Source organism: Ranitomeya imitator, chromosome 3 (assembly GCF_032444005.1).
Source record: "Ranitomeya imitator isolate aRanImi1 chromosome 3, aRanImi1.pri, whole genome shotgun sequence".
NCBI classification, from domain to species: domain Eukaryota; kingdom Metazoa; phylum Chordata; class Amphibia; order Anura; family Dendrobatidae; genus Ranitomeya; species Ranitomeya imitator.
The window spans coordinates 797,531,342-797,552,258 of record NC_091284.1 but is presented as its reverse complement, the minus strand read 5'-3'; the positions used below and the strand labels follow the sequence as shown (position 1 = coordinate 797,552,258).

The window sequence follows — 20,917 nt, the reverse complement described above, 5'->3', positions numbered from 1 at the left end:
TTCATATGTCTTGCACTGAGGAGATGCTTCCGTCGGACCACTCTGCCATAAAGGCCCGACTGGTGGAGGGCTGCAGTGATAGTTGACTTTGTGGAACTTTCTCCCAATCTCCCTACTACATCTCTGGAGCTCAGCCACAGTGATCTTGGGGTTCTTCTTTACCTCTCTCACCAAGGCTCTTCTCCCAGGATTGCTCAGTTGGGCTGGACAGCCAGGTCTAGGAAGACTTCTGGTGGTCCCAAACTTCTTCCATTTAAGGATCATGGAGGCTACTGTGCTCTTAGGAACCCTGAGTACTGCAGAAATTCTGTTGTAACCTTGGCCAGATCTGTGCCTTGCCATACTTCTGTCTCTGAGCTCCTTGGCCAGTTCCTTTGACCTCATGATTCTCATTTGGTCTGACATGCACTGTGAGCTGTGAGGTCTTATATAGACTGGTGTGCGCCTTTCCAAATCAAGTCATATCAATTTAATTAAACACAGCTGGACTCCAATGAAGGAGTAGAACCATCTCAAGGAGGATCACAAGGAAATGGACATCATGAGGCTTAAATATGAGAGTCTGAGCAAAGGGTCTGAATACTTATGACCATGTGATATTAAAGTTTTTCCTTTTTTAATAAATTTGCAAAAATTATTACATTTCTGTTTTTTTTCAGTCATGATGGGGTGCAGAGCGTACATTAATGAGAAAAAAATTTACTTTTAAGAATTTACCAAATGGCTGCAATGAAACAAAGAGTGAAAAGTTTAAAAGGGATCTGAATACTTTCCGTACCTACTGTACATATCAATCATAACAATTTTTTGTTCAGCTAGTAAATGTGATCTCCGCTTTATTACTCTACTATCCGGGACTACAATTCATTACTGCCTTATAATTTGTACTATACTAAGCTGCATTAAAACAAAATCCTCTGTGAATTTGTTTCATTATTTCTAAAAGTAAAATAAGTAAAAAGAAAACGTAAAGTACTTGACTTGTTGCCTGCCCCGCTCAGCATTGTCGTGCTCTGGCTCTACAACGAAGATAACTTTGCAGCAGTATTCCCACATAAATGATTTGTCTGGTGCTTCATTAAACCTTAGGGTGCCCTTAAGATGTTCTTTGAGTGTGCTTTTCCAGCTAACACAATGCAATTCGCCATGCGGGATGTTTATTGTCGTTTTAATTATTTCTCACGTATTTCTGTACTTAGCATTTATTCCAAAACTATTACTTCTTAATACATGTTTACTCTAATGCCACACTAGTTTTACTGTTTCCATTGTGTTTAATTTGCTTGTTATTTTATTACGTCTTAATAAATGGAAGTGTAGGGACTGTAGAATAAAGCCAATTATTATGCTCTATATTGAAGCAATCATTCTACTTTTCTTACACTCAAGTATAAAACAAGCCAAAAAACTTGGAAGGACTTAAAAGCGTGTTAATAAGGAGAGCAACATAGTGGAACTGTGACCCAAAAGGAACTACCTTCTTTCAAACATTGCCAAATGTATTTTTTTCTATAGACTTTTAAACATGCACTTGAAGTATCTGGACTAAGGCTAAGTACAGACGACCGTATGTTTTCTCATCCAGGCAGTTTCCCGGGGGGAAAATTGGACATGTACACGGCCCATAACCTAACATTGGTCCAGGTGTTGTCCAATGTTTTGTCAGACCACATTTGGATTAATAATATGGTCATGTGTAAGAGCCCTAATTGGCACAAATGTTGGACCCAATGATCTCATGGACTTGATTTGTAAAGTGGGCTCAAACTCCAAGTGGGCTAGATACTAAAGTGAGCGGGGGTTTTGGGTAGACTATCATCATGCGGGTGCAATCCACATATAGGCCTCTTTAGGCAACTGGGCACAATCCTCCGATGGATGTCATCCATAGTGGAATCGATATGGAAGTGGACTAATTTGGTTCAAGATTTCTCCCAATTTACGTGAATTGATCAACATTTCAGAAACAATTCTCTTGCGTACTTAAGGCAAACACAGTTCTGAGATGTATTAACAGCGGTATAGAGTCTAGATCACGTGAAATAATTCTACTCCTCCTTGGTCAGGCCTCATCTGGAGTTCTGTGTCCAGTTTTGGGCACCACATTTTAAAAAAGACATCGAAAAACTGGAGCAAGTACAGAGAAGAGCTACCAGGATGGTGAGCGGACTGCAAAGTATGTCCTATGAGGAACGGTTAGAGGATCTGGGAATGTTTGGCTTGCAAAAAAGAAGGCTAAGAGGAGACTTAATGGCTGTCTATAAATATCTGAAGGGTTGTCACAGTATATAGAGGGATCATCATTATTCTTATTTGCACATGGAAACATGAGAAGCAACGGAATGAAACTGAAAGTGAGAAAATACAGCTTAAATATTAGAAGAAAAAAAGTGACAGAGAGGGTGATCAATGAGTGGAACAGGCTGCCTCGAGAGGTGGTGAGTTCTACTTCAATGGAAGTCTTCAAACAGAGACTGGACAAACATCTGTCTAAGGTGGTTTAGTGATTCCTGCATTGAGCAAGGGTTTGGACACGATGACCCTGGAGGTCACTTCCAACGTTGACATTCTATGATTCTAATCCTTAAAGAGTGCTTACTTGATCATTAAAGGGACTCTGTCACCTGAATTTGGCGGGACTGCTTTTGGGTCATATGGGCGGAGTTTTCGGGTGTTTGATTCACCCTTTCCTTACCCGCTGGCTGCATGCCGGCTGCAATATTGGATTGAAGTTCATTCCTGTCCTCCATAGTACACGCCTGCGCAAAGCAATCTTGCCTTGTGCAGGCGTGTACTATGGAGGACAGAGAATGAACTTCAATTCAATATTGCAGCCAGCATGCAGCCAGCGGGTAAGGAAAGGGTGAATCAAACACCTGAAAACTCCGCCCATATGACCCAAAACCAGTCCCGCCAAATTCAGGTGACAGGTTCCCTTTAAGGGGTTGCAAATCTTGGTTGGACTCAATAAGCAAGTGGACTTGAAATGTAAGTAGACTAAATCTTCTTCAAGATTTGCTCTTGCACACGGGCATGCACAGTTCAGAGAACGATAAAACAGGCCAATTTCCGCTAATAGTTCAGTTCGCTACACTTTGATTGGCTACAAGCCGCGCTGGTTAGGGAAACAGCCAAAGAGGCTTTATTTCTGTGATAAGCTCACTACTTTTGAGGGACCAGTTCAGCCATTTCATGCTACTAGAATTACTCTCAGTGTGAAATCCAGACAGGTTTCTTTGTCACAGAAAATTATGATTTAAAGAACAAACAGATTGCAAAATGAGATGAGAGCTGCTATGGAAAACTGGCTGGCAGGATTAATTGGTAGGTCTCGACCTATTTCCGTACAGGGAAGAACTTGTCAATATTTCCGAGCCGGGTGGTGAGTAGCTGGAGGGGAACTACCCCGCACACTCTACAGCCTGCACCCATCTAGTAACACATACTTCCTATAATAAAGGAGTCTATTTCATGCTGGTTCGGGAATCATGACATGGCTGACAAGTTCCCTTTAAGGTGTTGTGATCCTACTGTTCTGCTTCACTGGCTCCTAGTGAATTGAGAAATGCTGTTGTCATAAAGCCTGACAAGCTTGTAGCAAAATTTACAATACATACGTCTGCCTTCTCGATAATTGTCCTGAAGGAAATGTCCAGCTGACACTGGGAACCATTCTTCAAACCAACAATTGCTCAACGGAGGATTGAGAAAATTGAGGCCTTAAGGGAGGTTGTGTATATAATATATCCCAGAGTGACAGATCACGGCGGTCGCCCATATCAGCAAACACTCATAGCGGCTGCTATCTGCATGATCCAAGCTTTATCGGAGCCGTGTACAGAACTCTCCTTATGTCTACTGTATGCGGGCAGGAGGGAAGAAGTAACACACACACATATATATATATATATATATATATATATATATATATATAGCTAGCACATGTCCTCTAAGGAGAAAGTCTTTGGTCTTTTGTCAAGTTCTAAGAATTCATTATAGGTGTTCATTACATCTATGGCTGCTATTATAACTAGAGATGGACGGACCACTGGACGGTCGGGTCCGGCCAGTTAAAAAGAAGTTCAGGTACCAGAACAGTACTCCGACCAGAAGCTGGACCCCATTAACTTAAATGGGGGACCCGAACATCCAGTGTTTGCCATGCTGCTTCTGATCAGTGGTGAAATCATTACCGCCGGTCAGACAGCCACGGTTCCCACGCGATCAAATGATAGCATGAACTCAAAGCTGTGATCGAGGTATAAAGTTGTGACAAAGTCACTGATAAAGTGCTGGAGGGGAGATATGTATCACTGCGCTTAATTGCGTTAGTGATGTAAAAAACAGAGATTTTTCTCCAGCACATTAAGTGCTGTGAAGAGTTAACAGCTAGTCTGTTTAATGGGCTAGGTTTTTGTGGACAACCATAGAGCGGGTGGGAGGTTGTCCACCTTATCTCCTCCCTAGGGTGTAGTCTGGAGCTTAAGTAGCTGGTCTCAGTGTCCGGAGAGGAACACTCCAGAGAAGTGTTTGTGTTTTAAGCTAAAACCTGAACCGTGGACCTTGCTAGCTCAGAGAGGGCTGATCTCCGCTAGCAGGACAGTGTTTTTGTTTTATTTTGCTGTTTTGCACGTAGGGCTGTGTTTACTTTTACCAGCTTGGGTTATGCTGCACCTAATAAACCAAGGATGTTCTTAAAGGGACGGTGTTCTCAAGAGACTGCATTCTCAACCGGGCCCCTGAACTGCAGTGAACTCGGTGAGATTTAAAAAAAAAATTATTAAAAAAATTATTTATTTAGAGCGCAGGCAGGGGCTGATGAATACTCCCATCAGCCGCTGCCTGCTCTCGCTGTTATTATCAGCAGCAGTCTTAGGCAGGTGGGAGCAGTGACATTTGACAGCGTTGGAACCGCGGCTGTCTGACCGATGGTGATGATTTTACCGCTGATCAGAATCAGTGTTTACAGAACAGCAACACAGACTTCCTGATGAATTCCTTGTTCAGGGTCCAAGTCTGAACAGTAGGTGTTCAGTATGGACGCCGAACTGTTCGGGTATGCCCATCTCTAATTATAACCCACAAATTGAGGTTTCCCACAACTATAAATGACAAATCTGATAAGTTACCTCCTGGTTTATCTCTATGTGAGCTGTGATGGGCAGCCGTATTAAGACTGTCACAGGGTTCTTGAGAAAAAACACAAAAGAAAATGGTGAAATAGACTTTAGAGCAACTTGACACTGTGGGCAATTCCAGCCTAAAGACAAGAAACAGATTCTACAGTTTCTCTCTCTCGTAACCTCCATCGATCCGACATAATTCGTTGGAAAATCAGGCAGTAAGGTCCCAACACGTTAAGACTAGTGATGAGCGAGTATATTCGTTGCTCGGGTGGTCTCCGAGTATTTGTGACTGCTCGGAGATTTAGTTTTTGTTGACACAGCTGCATGAATTACAGCCACTAGCCAGCCTGAGCACATGTGGGGGTTTGCCTGGTTGCTAGGGAATCCCCACATGTAATCAAGCTGTCTAGTAGCCGCAAATCATTCAGCTGCAGCAGGGAAAACTAAATCTCCGAGCAGTCACAAATACTCGGAGACCAGCCGAGCAACGAATATACTCGCTCATCACTAGTCAAGACCATTATTTCATATGCCAGTCTTAAATAGGGCTGTGCAGGAATAAAATGCACCAAATCCATGAAGAGGTGCACGCCACTTAAAGAAGCCCTCCAACTATCAAAGTTTTTATTCTCTTAATATACTGCAGTCATCATATTATATAGCACTGTGTACTTACATTTGCTCATTTTGCCTTTCTACCCTAATAATTTTTCTATTTTTCATTAGGTCTATGACATCACATGATTATAAACTGACTAGTTGAATCCTTCTAAGCTCTATGTAGCAACAGGAGGTGCATTTTCCCTGCACAAGTCATCAGTCACTGCAAAAGTCCTTGGCAGGTGGAGGAGGGAGCAGCTGGGTCAGAAGTTGAAAAGGGGAATGATCCATGCAGGTAAAAGAGACTTCCTGTTTCTCCATAGATCTTATAAGGATTCAGCTCATCAGACTGTGCGCAAGGCGTCATGAAATATGAAGATTACTAAAGGATTTTGGGTCACATTGTGGTGGCCAGTGTCAGAAAGATGGGTTTGCGTCCTAGGTCATGGGTCTTCCAGGAGGACAATGACCCCAAACATATGTCATGAAGCACCCAGATATGGATGGAAACAAAGTGCTGGAGAGTTCTGCAGCAATGAGTCCGGATCTAAATCCCATTGATCACCTGTGGAGAGATCTTAAAATTGCTGTTGGAAGAAGACACCTACAAATATGATACCTGGAAAAGTTTGTAAAAGAAGAGTGGTCCGAAATTCTAGTTGAGAGGTGTAAGAAGCTTTCTGATGGTTATAGGAAACAATTGATTGCAGTTATTTATTCCAAAGGGGGTCAACAATTTTGTCCGGCCTATTTTTAGGGTTTTATATGAAATTATCTCCAGTTTGCCGTTTTTTTCTGTTTTTCAGTTTTTTTTTGTATTGTTCCAATACACACAAATGAAATAAACATGTGTAATAGCAATAATGCTCTAGGACAAATATTTCCTTTTCTGGAACAATTTAAAGGGTGCCAACACTTTCTGCCATGACTGTATCTGGGCGCTCTACCTGCATATAAGAAGCTATATGGGGGCTCATCTTGTATATAGGGAGATCATCATGTATACAGGGGACTATGGGGTTCATCCTGCTTATAGGGGCTATGTGAGAAGACTGTACAGTTGTGCTCACAAGTTTACATACCCCGGCAGAATTTTTGCTTTTTTGGCCTTTTTTCAGACAATATGAACGATAACACCAAAACTTTTTCCCCACTCATGGTTAGTGGTTGGGTGAAGCCATTTATTGTCAAACTACTGTGTTTTCTCTTTTTACATCATAATGACAACCCAAAACATCCAAATGACCCTGATCAGAAGTTTACATACCCCATTTCTTAATACCGTGTATTGCACCCTCTATCATCAATGATAGCTTGAAGTCTTTTGTGGTAGTTGTGGAAGAGGTTCTTTAGTTTCTCAGATGGTAAAGCTGCCCACTCTTCTTGGCAAAAAGCTTCCAGTTCCTGTAAATTCCTGGGCTGTCTAGCATGAACTGCGCACTTGAGATTTCCCCAGAGTGGCTCAATGATATTGAGGTCAGGAGACTGAGATGGCCACTCCAGAACCTTCACTTTGTTCTGCTGTAGCCAATGGCAGGTCTACTTGGCCTTGTCATGTTGGAACATCCAAGTACTTCCCATGCGCAGCTTCTGGGCTGATGAGTGCAAATTTGTTTCCAGTATTTGCTGATAACGTGCTGCATTCATCTTTCCTTCAACTTTGACCAAGTTTCCTGTGCATTTGTAGCTCATATATCCTCAAAACATCAGCGATCTACCTCTGTGATTTACAGTAGGAATGGTGTGCCTTTCATCACAGGCCTTGCTGCCCTCTATCCAAATATAATGTTTATGGTTGTGGCCAAAAAGTTCAATTTTGGTCTCATCACTCCCAATTACTTTGTTCCAGAAGTTTTGAGGCTTGTCTTTGTGCTGTTTTGCGTACTGTAGCTGAGATACTTTGTGACATTTGCGCAGTAGTGGCTTTCTTCTGGCAACTCGACCCTGCAGCCCATTTTTCTTCAAATGCCTCCTTACTGTGCTTGTATTTTAGCTGATGTTATTTGTGGGTTTTTCTTTGCATCTAAAACAATTTTCCTGGCAGTTGTGGATGACATTTTTGTCTACCTGAACGTGGTTTTGTTTTTACAGACCCCTGATTTTCCATTTGCTAATCACAGTTTGAACGCTGCTGACTGACATTATCAATTCCTTGGATATCTTTTTGTATCCCTTTCCTGTATATAGTTCAACTACCTTTTCTCATGGATCCATTTACAATTCTTTTGCTTTCCCCATGACTCACAATCCAGAAACATCAGTGGCTGGATGAAAGATGCAAGAGTCTGTCTGGATCCCAGAAACTCACTCAGCTTTTATGCACACACACGAATTACAAGCAAATAGGTCACAGGTGAAGATGTTACCTTTAGTAGCCATTCAAACTCATTTGTGTCAACTTCTGTGCATGTTATCAGGGCCAAAATCACCAGGGAATGTGAACTTCTGATCAGGGTCATTTGGATGTTTTGGGTTGTCATTATGATTTAAAAAGAGAAAACACAGTAGTTTGACAATAAATGGCTTCACCCAACCACTAACCATGAGAGGAGAAAACGTTTTGGTGTTATCATTCATATTCTATGTAAAAAGGCCACAAAAGCAAAAATTCTACCGGGATATGTAAACTTTTGAGCTCAACTGTATTTAGGAGGTTATGTGGGGAGCTCATCTTGCATATAGGGAGCTATTTGGGGCTCATAATTTATACAGGGGGTTAGGTGTAGGCTCATACTATATATAGGGAGCTATATCAGTGCTTATGCTGTATACGGGGGCTGTGTGTGGGCTCATAATGTATATAGGGGATGTACGCATACTTCATTTTGCTGAATATTAAGCGATATAATTAATAATATAAAATATTATAATTAATAACTTAATATTAATATCAAGCAGAATTCATTTCAGCCTACTGGTTAAACCTCCACAATAGTCACGGTCTCTCATGTGGCCCCTCAGGAATATTAATTTCCCTCCCCTGCTGTATTGTATATAGCACTATGTTACGTATACCGCTATCTCTTGTTTTGCATCTGCAGATGTCCACTAGAGTAACAGTGTGTCAATCATGTGACCCGTCACATGATCTATTATCATGTGACACGTCATACATCGAGGAGGCACCTGCCCGGGGCTCTGCCTTCTCTTAATTCACGCCTAGATGGGTGCAGCCACACTCCATCCCGCCTCCTCCCCGGCTGTGCCTATTTTGTCAAAGATGCCCACAACTGGGGTGAAAAAACAAAAAACTAACATTTGTGCACAAACTTTGTGTTGCGCAAAAAATTTACAACTTTTTAAAGTGTTTTACGCCAACTTCTCCTGAATTCAGAGTTGTTTATTCTGTTCCTACCCTCTCTTTCCTTTATATAAAAAAAATCTATTCTAGCCAATTAGGCGAGGTCCTCAAGAAGACTCCAGGAGAATAAATTTATGGAGCACGCCCACTTGGCTAAAAATACTAGATTCACATACAGGTCCTTCTCAAAAAATTAGCATATAGAGTTAAATTTCATTATTTACCATAATGTAATGATTACAATTAAACTTTCATATATAGATTCATTATCCACCAACTGAAATTTGTCAGGTCTTTTATTGTTTTAATACTGATGATTTTGGCATACAACTCCTGATAACCCAAAAAACCTGTCTCAATAAATTAGCATATCAAGAAAAGGTTCTCTAAACGACCTATTACCCTAATCTTCTGAATCAACTAATTAACTCTAAACACATGCAAAAGATACCTGAGGCTTTTATAAACTCCTTGCCTGGTTCATTACTCAAAACCCCCATCATGGGTAAGACTAGCGACCTGACAGATGTCAAGAAGGCCATCATTGACACCCTCAAGCAAGAGGGTAAGACCCAGAAAGAAATTTCTCAACAAATAGGCTGTTCCCAGAGTGCTGTATCAAGGCACCTCAATGGTAAGTCTGTTGGAAGGAAACAATGTGGCAGAAAACGCTGTACAACGAGAAGAGGAGACCGGACCCTGAGGAAGATTGTGGAGAAGGACCGATTCCAGACCTTGGGGAACCTGAGGAAGCAGTGGACTGAGTCTGGTGTGGAAACATCCAGAGCCACCGTGCACAGGCGTGTGCAGGAAATGGGCTACAGGTGCCGCATTCCCCAGGTAAAGCCACTTTTGAACCATAAACAGCGGCAGAGGCGCCTGACCTGGGCTACAGAGAAGCAGCACTGGACTGTTGCTAAGTGGTCCCAAGTACTTTTTTCTGATGAAAGCAAATTTTGCATGTCATTCGGAAATCAAGGTGCCAGAGTCTGGAGGAAGACTGGGGAGAAGGAAATGCCAAAATGCCTGAAGTCCAGTGTCAAGTACCCACAGTCAGTGATGGTGTGGGGTGCCATGTCAGCTGCTGGTGTTGGTCCACTGTGTTTAATCAAGGGCAGGGTCAATGCAGCTAGCTATCAGGAGATTTTGGAGCACTTCATGCTTCCATCGGCTGAAATGCTTTATGGAGATGAAGATTTCATTTTTCAGTACGACCTGGCACCTGCTCACAGTGCCAAAACCACTGGTAAATGGTTTACTGACCATGGTATTACTGTGCTCAATTGGCCGGCCAACTCTCCTGACCTGAACCCCATAGAGAATCTGTGGGATATTGTGAAGAGGAAGTTGAGAGACGCAAGACCCAACACTCTGGATGAGCTTAAGGCCGCTATTGAAGCATCCTGGGCCTCCATAACATCTCAGCAGTGTCACAGGCTGATTGCCTCCATGCCACGCTGCATTGAAGCAGTCATTTCTGCCAAAGGATTCCCGACCAAGTATTGAGCGCATAACTGAACATTATTATTTGATGGTTTTTTTGTTTGTTATTAAAAAACACTTTTATTTGATTGGATGGGTGAAATATGCTAATTTATTGAGACAGGTTTTTTGGGTTATCAGGAGTTGTATGCTAAAATCATCAGTATTAAAACAATAAAAGACCTGACAAATTTCAGTTGGTGGATAATGAATCTATAATATATGAAAGTTTAATTGTAATCATTACATTATGGTAAATAATGAAATTTAACACTATATGCTAATTTTTTGAGAAGGACCTGTATGGAAGAAGCGGAGGACAGGAACAAGTTACAGGATGCCATTCAGACGTCCGGGACTCGAGGACATGTTCTAGATGATTTTCACCCATAAAAATCTATGGAGCTGTGCACATGTTTATTTTTTAATCAAAATCAGGGACTAAAATTACCAATAGATTTTTTTTTCTTCTTCACACAGTACGCGAAAAATCACTGATGAAAACTGGAACTGACCAAATACTGATATTAAAACCTTGAACTGACCAAACACTGATACTAAAAACTAGAACTGACCAAACACTGATATTAAAAACTGGAACTGACCAAATACTGATATTAAAACCTTGAACTGACCAAACACTGATACTAAAAACTAGAACTGACCAAACACTGATATTAAAAACTGGAACTGACTAAACACTGATACTAAAAACTAGAACTGACCAAACACCGATATTAAAAACTGGAACAGACCAAACACTGATATTAAAAACTGGAACAGACCAAACACCGATATTAAAAACTGGAACAGACTAAACACTGATATTCAAAACTAGAACTGACCAAACACTGATATTAAAAACTGGATCTGACCAAACACGGATATTAAAACCTTGAACTGACCAAACACTGATATTAAAAACTGGAACAGACCAAACACTGATATTAAAAACTGGAACTGACCAAACGGTGATATTAAAAACTGGAACTGACCAAACACTGATATTAAAAACTGGAACTGACCAAACACTGATATTAAAAACTGGAACTGACCAAACAGTGATACTAAAAACTAGAACTGACCAAACATGGATATTAAAAACTGAAAACTGACCAAACACTGATATTAAAAACTGGAACAGACCAAACACTGATATTAAAAACTGGAACTGACCAAACGGTGATATTAAAAACTGGAACTGACCAAACACTGATATTAAAAACTGGAACTGACCAAACACTGATATTAAAAACTGGAACTGACCAAACAGTGATACTAAAAACTAGAACTGACCAAACACGGATATTAAAACCTAGAAATGACCAAACACTGATATTAAAAACTGGAACTGACCAAACACTGATATTAAAAACTGGATCTGACCAAACACTGATATTAAAACCTTGAACTGACCAAACACTGATATTAAAAACTAGAACTGACCAAACACTGATACTAAAAACTAGAACTGACCAAACACTGATATTAAAAACTAGAACTGACCAAACACTGATATAAAAAACTGGAACAGACAAAACACCGATATTAAAAACTGGAACTGAACAAACACTGATATTAAAAGCTGGAACTGACCAAACAGTGATATTAAAAACTGGAACTGACCAAACACGGATATTAAAAACTGGAACTGACCAAACACTGATATTAAAAACTGGAACAGACCAAACACTGATATGAAAAACTGGAACTGACCAAACACTGATATTAAAAACTGGAACTGACCAAACACTGATATTAAAAACTGGAACTGACCAAACACTGATATTAAAAACTGGAACTGGCCAAACACTGATATTAAAAACTGGAACTGACCAAACATGGATATTAAAAACTAGAACTGACCAAACACTGATATTAAAAGCTAGAACTGACCAAACACTGATATTAAAAACTGGAACTGACCAAACATGGATATTAAAAACTAGAAATGACCAAACACTGATATTAAAAACTGGATCTGACCAAACACTGATATTAAAAACTGGAACTGACCAAACAGTGATATTAAAAACTAGAACTGGCCAAACACTGATATTAAAAACTGGAACTGACCAAACAGTGATATTAAAAACTGGAACTGACCAAACACTGATACTAAAAACTAGAACTGACCAAACACTGATATTAAAAACTGAAAACTGACTAAACACTGATATTAAAAACTAGAAATGACCAAACACTGATATTAAAAACTGGAACTGACCAAACACTGATATTAAAAACTGGAACTGACCAAACACTGATACTAAAAACTAGAACTGACCAAACACTGATATTAAAAACTGACCAAACACTGATATTAAAAACTAGAACTGACCAAACACCGATATAAAAAACTGGAACAGACAAAACACCGATATTAAAAACTGGAACTGACCAAACACTGATATTAAAAGCTGGAACTGACCAAACAGTGATATTAAAAACTGGAACTGACCAAACGTTGATATTAAAAACTAGAACTGACCAAACGTTGATATTAAAAACTGGAACTGACCAAACACTGATATAAACAACTAGAACTGACCAAACATGGATATTAAAAACTAGAACTGACCAAACACTGATATTAAAAACTGGAACTAACCAAACACTGATATAAACAACTAGAACTGACCAAACATGGATATTAAAAACTGGAACTGACCAAACAGTGATATTAAAAACTGGAACTGACCAAACATGGATTTTAAAAACTAGAACTCACCAAACACTGATATTAAAAACTGGAACTGACCAAACACTGATATAAACAACTAGAACTGACCAAACATGGATATTAAAAACTGGAACTGACCAAACACTGATATAAACAACTAGAACTGACCAAACATGGATATTAAAAACTGGAACTGACCAAAAACGGATATTAAAAACTGGAACTGACCAAACACTGATATTAAAAACTGGAACTGACCAAACACGGATATTAAAAACTGGAACTGACCAAACACTGATATTAAAAACTGGAACAGACCAAAACTGATATTAAAAGCTGGAACTGACCAAACAAACACTGATATTAAAAGCTGGAACTGACCAAACACTGATATTAAAAACTAGAACTGACCAAACACTGATACTAAAAACTAGAACTGACCAAACACTGATACTAAAAACTAGAACTGACCAAACACGGATGTTAAAAACTGAAAACTGACCAAACACGGATATTAAAAACTGGAACTGACCAAACACATATTAAAAACTAGAACTGACCAAACATGGATATTAAAAACTGGAACTGACCAAACACATATTAAAAACTAGAACTGACGAAACACTGATATTAAAAACTGAAACTGACCAAACACTGATATTAAAAACTGAAACTGACCAAACACTGATATTAAAAACTGGAACTGACCAAACAGTGATACTAAAAACTAGAACTGACCAAACACTGATATAAAAAACTGGAACAGACAAAACACCGATATTAAAAACTGGAACTGAACAAACACTGATATTAAAAGCTGGAACTGACCAAACAGTGATATTAAAAACTGGAACTGACCAAACATGTATATTAAAAACTAGAACTGACCAAACACATATTAAAAACTAGAACTGACCAAACACTGATATTAAAAACTGGAACTGACCAAACACTGATATTAAAAACTGGAACTGACCAAACACTGATATTAAAAACTAGAACTGACCAAACACTGATATAAACAACTAGAACTGACCAAACACCGATATTAAAAACTAGAACTGACCAAACACTGATGAGAGCTTGATCCAAAACACTGATGAACAACAGTTCATGTTTTTAGATAAGAGAAAAATCACCATGTCTGAATGAGAACAGACTGCAAAGCACTGCTGACCCTCGGCCAGTCTGTGCATCATTGTCCGCACTCAGATCGTGATACATGGACGTCTGAATTTGTCCTAAAGGAGAGTTCAGATGTCCATGAAAGACAGACCCCGATGTCTAAGAGACTATCAAGTCCGTGCATTGCAGTCCGTACTCCAACCATGTTTAGAGGACATATGGATGAAGCTTTAGTTGTACTTTACAAACACTTTTTTTGCGTGGTTTTTTCGGTCTTGCAAAAGACGTCACTTTTACCCTTTTTTATTAGATTTTTTGGGCTTATAATAATCTATATATATAAGAAAATAATACTAAACAGGATCTCAACTATAATATGATATAAGCTATCCTTAAAATCATAAACCTTTATTAATTGAACCCATACATTGGTTCATACCACAAAATAGACCAAAATATGCAAAACAAATACTGTGCTCAAACACAAACACTGAATTTAAAAATGGGGTATACTACGCATCCCTAGTGAGCACGATACTCACACCTGCCTGACTGTGGGGGTTGGCACCCTATAGGGAAACATTGTGGCGCCCCCACTCCACGGTGGCTGTCCCTGGATGTCCTGATGCACCCTATAATTACCACGGGACGCCCACTACCCACATCCTAGGAACCACTGCAGGCTATACAAAGATATTCCTACACTAAAGGAATACTAGATCCCCATACATAAAAACAAGTATAAAGAACACAGAAGGCAAACAAGCAGTAGCGTGCTATAGAGGGAGTCTTCTTTGGACACAGTCTTTCATAGGTTCATTATACCCATTATGGCTGATCATACCAATTATGACTGAACCGACTGTAAAGTATCACCCAAAGATACATAAATGTGTGACCATATATATATAGATAGGACAGTCCAAACACTTATCTCCCTTCATACGCCATTTGCCACAGACCACAGCGCCTCTAAGCGTTTCGCCCCATTCGCCCCCAAGAAGACTCCCTCTATAGCACGCTACTGCTTGTTTGCCTTCTGTGTTCTTTATACTTGTTTTTATGTATGGGGATCTAGTATTCCTTTAGTGTAGGAATATCTTTGTATAGCCTGCAGTGGTTCCTAGGATGTGGGTAGTGGGCGTCCCGTGGTAATTATAGGGTGCATCAGGACATCCAGGGACAGCCACCGTGGAGTGGGGGCGCCACAACGTTTCCCTATAGGGTGCCAACCCTCACAGCCAGGCAGGTGTGAGTATAGTACTTATAATAATCTAACAATAATAATCTTTATTTTTATGTAGCGCTAACATATTCCGCAGTTTTGCACACATTATCATTGCTGTCCCCATTGGGCTCACAATCTACATTCCCTATCTTCTTGTCTTTGGAATGTGGGAGGAAACCGGAGTACCCGGAGGAAACCCACAAAAACACGGGGAGAACATACAAACTCCTTGCAGATGTTGTCCATGGTGGATTTAAACCCAGGACCCCAGCGCTGCAAAGCTGCAGTGCTAACCACTGTGCCACCATGCTGCCCTTATGATATTCGTATTGTGTGTTCTTTTCAGGTTTTTTTTATCCTTTAGAAAAGTTTACAGAAAATCTTCTGAAACAAAAAAGCCGCACATAAGACCAGATTCACGTTATGTCTGTATGGATGACGTTTTTTTTCTTGGGCCTTTGTCTGACTTCATAAAAAATGGGATTCAGACATTTTTTTTTACACTGTAAAATATGTCACCCTGCAATCCGTTTGATCTCTTTGCTGGTGGTGAAAAGTGTTAAATTAATCCAGATTCGGTGGTGACATTAGATCGGCATTATTTTTATAATTAGAAAAAAAAAACGAAACAGTTTCAAAACACATTATAAATGGGCCTAGGGTGGTGCCATAACAATCAAAAAAATAAATAAAAATAATAATAAAGTTATCAACCAGACCAATGACACTGCTTCATACTCCACACGACACAAGGTTTCCTGGCTACTACTTCTCGCGGGGGTTGGCGAGGCATCACGTTACTGCCGCAGCCAGTCAGCGGCCGCAGGCTTCACATCGTTTCTCCAAGCTTGAACTGCAGCCGATCTGAGCACTGACTGACTGCAGCGGTCCCCACGAAGAAAGAAGAAGCCAGGAAACAAGCAGGGGTTGATTACAGAGTACAGGGAAGCGGCACTGGTCCAATGTGGAAGCATATTTTTCCATTTTCCCCATCATCAATGGCCAGTTTAGAATGTGCTTTAAACGAATGGGTACCACCTTTAAGAACATTAGAAACCCCCTCAGAAGTCGGTGTCGGTATACAGCACTAATGAGTAGTCCCAGTGTAATATATATAAAGGTTTAGGATAACTTTCAGGATGCGCCGTGTATAATTGTGAAAGAACTTGACGTGAGAAGTGACATCTTCCTGAAGAAAAGGGGATGTCGTGTTTATAGAAATTATCCATGGTCTAGAATAAAAATAGATATTCTAGAAGTATTCCAAGATTTATTTTATGGTGGGTGGGAGGCATTTCTACGATCCTATTATATGTAAGGAAATAGATTGCATTCCATGAGATTTCCACATTTCCTTTATCTTTTAGGTTTCCTGTGTAAACATCCATGTAGGTACCCAAGAAAGAAAAGCTCGACAAGCTGGAATCCACATCACAACCATCAGGTGATTGTATGCAGACACATATACAATAAACATCTCCCAACAGAGTATCGAGAAAATCATGTTTATTTTCAAAGTTGACCATCTTGCGCCACTTATCTCGGGATATGTCAAGCCAATAGTAAAATGAAGAAAGATACACGTGTAACAGGTATACTGAGCCCTGTCAGGCAACCTACAAAATCTGATGTGGAGCACAACAGAGGGCAGCAGACCGAGGTGAAGGAAGCAGAGTCCGGGATACCCAGGACAGGTGTGTAACATGAGAGATCTGCATCAGATAAAACTGATTTTTTTCAAAATGACACCAAGCAGCCCAGTGACTTGTTGCTTCATGTTGGCGACACATCCTACGCCATCCGCATAGGGTCCCCAGTATCGCGCTCCTGCAAAAGCGTACTTCTTTCTGCCCTGTCGACGGCAGAGAAAAGTGATGCAGTAAGTATGTGTGCCTGGAAAGATCAAAGAGCGCCGGCGCATGTGCAGTGCAGAAGTTTGCCTGCGCAGGAGTACATGGCTGGGGATACTGTTTGGATGACGTTATACGCGTCATCCACACGAAGCAAGAGGGAGGACGGCATTGGAAGAAGAAGGGAAGCGCCGCACAAAGGCAGGGATGCCCATAGGACCCAATCGCCCCAAAAAGGAGTATTATAAAAGGTCTTTTTCTTGTCCTGCCGGCCGGATTGGGGGCATATATACATAATTTTAGAATGCTGTATATCAAGGCTGAAAGGTGGTGGTCTTATCTCATGTGGGAAAAACATGGTGATAGCTTCTCTTTAAAAGAGTCAAAAATCTCAAAGCAACTGTATACAGATGGAGGGCATTTGCTTTTGGAGGAGTCTCTGGTTTGGCTATGTAGTCTTAGTCATGTTGCGAAGCTGGTTATAAGTTGAAGGTGGCGCAAGGCTGGATATAAGTTGAAGGTGGCATAAGGCTGGTTGTAAGCTGAAGGTGGGGTAAGGCTGGTTATAAGTTGAAGTTGGCATAAGGCTGGTTATAAGTTGAAGGTGGAACAAGGCTAGTTATAAGTTGAAGTTGGCATAAGGCTGGTTATAAGTTGAAGGTGGAACAAGGCTAGTTATAAGTTGAAGGTGGTGTAAGGCTGGTTATAAGTTGAAGGTGGAACAAGGCTGGTTATAAGTTGAAGGTGGCGTAAGGCTGGTTATAAGTTGAAGCTGGCATAAGGCTGGTTATAAGTTGAAGGCGGAACAAGGCTGGTTATAAGTTGAAGGTGGCGTAAGGCTGGTTATAAGTTGAAGGTGGCATAAGGCTGATTAGAAGTTGAAGGTGGAACAAGGCTGGTTATAAGTAGAAAGTGGAACAAGGCTGGTTATAAGTTGAAGGTGGCGCAAGGCTGGTTATAAGTTGAAGGTGGCGCAAGGCTGGTTATAAGTTGAAGGTGATGTAAGGCTGGTTATAAGTTGAAGGTGGAACAAAGCTGGTTATAAGTTGAAGGTAGCATAAGGCAGGTTATAAGTTGAAGGTGATGTAAGGCTGGTTAGAAGTTGAAGGTGGAACAAGGCTGGTTATAAGTAGAAAGTGGAACAAGGCTGGTTATAAGTTGAAGGTGATGTAAGGCTGGTTATAAGTTGAAGGTGGAACAAAGCTGGTTATAAGCTGAAGGTGGCATAAGGCTGGTTATAAGTTGAAGGTGGTGCAAGGCTGGTTATAAGTGGAAGGTGGAAGGAAAGTACTTGTTCTCACCCACAAAGCTCTCCACAGTGCGGCACCCCCATACATCTCCTCCCTCATTTTGGTCTAGCCGACCGCTGCGCTCTGCAAATGACTTTCGGCTAACCTCTGCACTCATCCGTACCTCCCACTCCCAACTCCAAGACTTCTCCCGCGTTGCGCCAATCCTCTGGAATGCTCTACCCCAAGATATTAGGACCATCCACAACTTGTATAGTTTTAGGCGCTCGCTCAAAACACATTTGTTCAGAGCGGCCTACCATGTTAACTAATCAAAGTCATTTCATGTTTGTGTGTGTAGCCCATTCACTATCTCCATCTACCCCCCACCCCCTGAAGATGGCTGGACCATCATTGTAAATACATCATTGTAAATACACACCTGTGCTTTGTATCTCCCCCACCTCATTGTAGATTGTAAGCTCTCACGAGCAGGGTCGTCTTATTTTGCTTTATTGTATTGTTAACGTTGTTACCTATGACTGTTGTGTTTGAAACTGTTAAACTGTAAAGCGCTGCGGAATATGTTGGCGCTATATAAAGATTATTATTATAAATAAAGATTATTAAGGTGGCGCTACAGAGTTAGTTTTGCTTCCTTCAGGAATACAGCTAATTTGCATAGCCTAATTTACCAGCGAGAATAGCCTGATCGTCTCCAGAAGGACAAACCGTACCCCCCAGACATAAATGACACAGACACTATGAAGAGTTTTAGTGAAATGATAGCAGCGTCTAACTCCAAAACCAAGTTCAATTACTCAAACAGTTCAGAACCTAAAATTAACAGATCCCCGGGTCCTTCAGGCCATGTAATAGCAGAAAACATAGAAAAATAAGAGATTTTGTCAGACGTTTTCATCAAGTGATAGATTTTCCATACACATGGTGAGATCTGAGTGTTAGCTGGCAGATTGCTGCGGGGTTCTGCGGATTTCTAGAGGAAAGAGGATGAGTCACTTTGTTGCAGGCTGTTTCCGGCGCGGTCCTGCGTCCGCTGCTCACATACACTAACGCTATCTGTCACCGCGAAGCATCTTCAGGCTGCACACACCGCTTGTACAAGGCAATGATAAAATAACTCGCTGAAGGTTAAGTACAAACAAAAGAAAAATCTCTACTGCTCCCGGCAGTGAAAAACCACAACTAATCAGCTTAACAAAGGCGGAGGAGAGCAGGGGGTAAGGCAAGCGGAAAGGGACAGCGCACTCGTGTTATATCTGGGCGGACAATCGCATCTCATCAATCAGAAAAAGAGAGTTAAAAAGTTTTCAAATTGGGGATTATGGATTCTTCATACACCCTGAGTTGACAGAGGGGGTCCACTGTTCAGAATCCTCATCTCATGGCTGCCAGAAGATCTACGAAGAGCATCTCTCACTATGGAGGACCTGTCCTGTCCGGTATATCACATTGGTAGGAATTGGTGTTGTGTAATGCTTTATTTCTCCTGTGTGGGGCGCTGCAGGGAAACAACATTTACTGCAAGCCTTCACACAGATTACAGCTGATAGTTGGAGGACTCTTTGTGATCATCTTATTGTCAACCTGGCTTTTATGATATGAAAAGATTGTTCAAAAAAAAAAAAGTTCAGAGAAGACTTGTAGAGGGAGAGCCCTGTAAAACAAGCATAGGAGATGTACAAGAAGTGACACATCTGGTCTCCTCAAAAAAGTAGTCAATTGGGGAGGATATGATACATGTGTTCCTGGTCACACAAAGAGTTAAAAGGACTGCGCGATCAGACAATAATGTATTCTTGAAATCCGGTTCTGATGATAAATGTGTTTCACTCAAATTATTTTTTTTTATAATGTTTTTCATTTTTACATATTACTATCCAAGTAAAAAGAGGAGCTAATGCTAGACCCAAACTTACTGGTCTGTTCCAACGACTGTCAGCTGTCTCCTTATCAACTCACAGACTGGACTACAACGAAAGATAACACCTCTGTATAAATCACAGGATCCAATATTCACAATATGCGATGTCACAGCTCACCTCCTCCTGTACAGTGACTGATAACACCTCTATATACAGTAGATAACACAGGATCCACCATTCACAATAGGTGATGTCACAGCTCACCTCCTCCTACCGTACAATGACTGATAACACCTCTATATACAGTAGATAACACAGGATCCATCATTCACAATAGGTGATGTCACAGCTCACCTCCTCCTGTACAGTGACTGATAACACCTCTATATACAGTAGATAACACAGGA

At 40.7% G+C, this 20,917-nt stretch overlaps 1 protein-coding gene across 1 annotated transcript in view; it reads right to left on the bottom strand.

Moving 5' to 3' along the window:
• Positions 1-20,917, bottom strand: part of DYNC2H1 (dynein cytoplasmic 2 heavy chain 1) — a 552,714-nt gene that overhangs the window by 144,820 nt on the left and 386,977 nt on the right. The window lies entirely within an intron of this gene.